The sequence below is a fragment of the Octopus bimaculoides genome, chromosome 11, assembly GCF_046866305.1.
Source record: "Octopus bimaculoides isolate indiv1 chromosome 11, ASM4686630v1, whole genome shotgun sequence".
NCBI lineage: Eukaryota > Metazoa > Mollusca > Cephalopoda > Octopoda > Octopodidae > Octopus > Octopus bimaculoides.
The window spans coordinates 67,218,366-67,221,508 of record NC_142938.1 but is presented as its reverse complement, the minus strand read 5'-3'; positions in this window follow the sequence as shown (position 1 = coordinate 67,221,508).

Here is a 3,143-nt window from a genome sequence, read left to right as displayed (position 1 = left end):
ATGTGTGTGAGAGAGAGAGAGATATATAGTGTGCGTGCGTGCGTGCGTGCGTGCGTGTGTGTGTGTGTGTGCTCTTCTACTACCTTTTCACAATCCATCATGCTGCAGTCCCATGGCTTCACCGTATCCCTGGCAGGCTGGCTGGACGGGTGCTATGCCTTATCTGAGATCAGCCTGTAACTAAGCTAATAACGGATTTTTTATTCTTCTTGCCGGCTAATTGCAACATCGGTGAGTTTTCAATCACTATTTAACTATGTCAATTCTCGGCTGGTTTTCGCTTAGTATGTGCTGTCAGTGGGTACGTGCCACCGGTGAAGTGCAAAGAAGCAGAAATCCAGGTTCAGCAATACCACCGCAGCTGCTGATATAGTTTTTTTTTTTTACACTATATGCCTATAAGAGATGCTTTCTCGCGACGAATGCTGCAGTTTAGAAGGCTTCCAGCAGTATATTTATTTCAAGTATGATATACAAATTGCTTATTTTATTTTGTTAATACACTAACTTAAACGATTATCTCAAGCTTGCATTACTCTATTCACTCACGCGTCTCTGTTTATAACTATCTCCCTCTCTCTCTCACACACACACACTTTCTTCCTCTGTAGCTTTCCTCTTTTCTTCAATTTAGTATGCATTATCTTTCTATGACATTCCCTGCCTATTTCGTCTCAGACAAGACTGCTCTGTCTTTATTACATAGAAATAAACTTCTCTATCTTTCGCTCACCTCTTTAACCCCTCTTGCAATTTAACACGCAGTAATCAGCCAATTTTTGGACTACACCCACAATTGATAACCATTCATTTCAATCCAAACTCTATCCTATCACATACACAATCACGGCGTAACCTGTATTTTCAATACATTTCCATTAATTCTGAAGTATAGCATGAAATACAAGTCTTGAAAGAATCATTGTATGAATACGCGCGCCCGTACGTGCGTGTGCGTACATAAATACACATACACTATATAGACACATGCCCATATTTATACACATATTCGCTTATTTACATATATGCACACACACATTATATAAGAGAGAGAGAGAGAGAGAGAGAGAGAAAGAGAGATAGAGAGAGAGAGAGAGATAGAGAGAGAGAGAGAGAGATAGAGAGAGAGAGAGAGATAAAGAGAAAGAGAGAAATACAAGTATAACAAATACTATTGACCATAAATTCTTAATTTCTTCAAATTATTGCTACCTCTTGTGAATGCATCATAATTACCAAATGGTTATCTACACTAGCTCTATATGAGAAGGAAAATAATATTACGAATCAAGAATTCTGCAAAGCTGTCTCGCCAATAATGAAAATGAAAGGCTTATTGTCTGAATGTAACAAGACAGTCTTTGATACATGTTTCTAACTCAATAAGCGTCTTCAACACAAGTGTCCTTCGTTTTGTCTCCAGCAACCAAAACGTGAGGCACATTTTTCGTCTAGATAATTAGCATAAATTAAAGAATGAACCAAGAGAAACATCTCACAGTGACCAATGACATGCCGACCATACGTGTACTGATGAACAAAAGATGCAGCTTACTTCACAGTTTTGCTGTATTAATTGAGAAACCAGTGGTTTGCCGTTAAGTTAAATGTTTTAGGAGATTAATTTTTGAAAGTTATATTTCCCTCGCTTTCGGTAAATATGTTGCTTATTTTTTGGTAGTTTTTGACTTTTTTAGTCCCTTTAAGCGTGAGGCATTACTATATAGCTAATGCCCTTATGTAAATTATATATTAATGGGAAAAAAACGATGAGTTTTTTTTTTCCTTATGGAGTTTTTTCACGCTGACTACTTGATAAATTCTTATAAAGATTTTATCCTATATTATATTATAAATAATTAGAATATATTCAGTGCTGAATATTATTCTGTATAAGCACGTGTTACTGAGATGCAACCGGATAAATTCTAACCTCTTTCACGGATATATAATGATGAACAGAAGTCATCGTACTATTGTTGGGTACATCGTGGTATGTTGATTTTTGTTTATTTTTTATGTGTCTCGACCATACATGTACTGATGAACAAAAGATGCAGCTTACTTCACAGTTTTGCTGTATTAATTGAGAAACCAGTGGTTTGCCGTTAAGTTAAATGTTTTAGGAGATTAATTTTTTAAAGTTGCATTCCCTCGCTATCGGTACATATGTTGCTTATTTTTTGGTAGTTTTTGACTTTTTTAGTCCCTCTAAGCGTGAGGCATTACTATATAGTTAATGCCCTTATATAAATTATATATATATATATATATATATATATATAAACAGCATAAACAGATACAAGTATATAAAATACAACGCAAATTCTTGATTTATTAGAATTATCTGTTTCTAGATGTTGTGTCACAATGACACACAAACGTGTATATAATATACATGTCCACCTTTTTTCTATCTAGCTACGCCTGCGCCTCATCTACTTCATCCTCTCTCTCTCTCTCTCATTCATTCATCCCTTCAATTTCTTATATCTAACGTTCATTGCTTTTATTCCTTTCTATATCTGCCACTACAATTCTATCAATACTTCTTCTCTTGCATTTTTTGAAATTTCTCCATGTATCCCTCTTCTGTGTTAATCTAATCTCTTTATCTACTCTTACAGCTACTGTAGATTTCATATGATTATTAAATGAAATATTACCTTCTGCTCATCGCCATCCTCTTCTTTCTTTCATCCTTTGTCGTTCTTAAGGAGGTGAGTTGGCAGAATCGTTAGCACATAGGACAAAATGCTTAGCGGTATTTCGTCCGTCTTTACATTCTGAGTTCAAATTTCGCTGAGGTCAACTTTTCATTTCTTCATCTTTTATAGATCGATAAAATAAGTATCAGTCAAATGCTGTTATCGATGTAATCGATTTGCTTCCTTCCTTCAAAACCGCTGGCCTTGTAACAAAACTAATAAGTTTTCTTTGTATTTTCTTCTTTCGATAATTAATTTGAATCTGCGGCAAGTTGATCCTGATACTTGCACCAAAGAGAACCGAATGATCTACAGCGTGAAAACTCTTAGATTCTTGGCTACGTTCTAATTACGATGCTTCCAATTAGGCATCATTTTTCATTAACAAAAGTATTGGATTTTCAGATAAATTCATTCGTTCTCCACCCCCAGCCT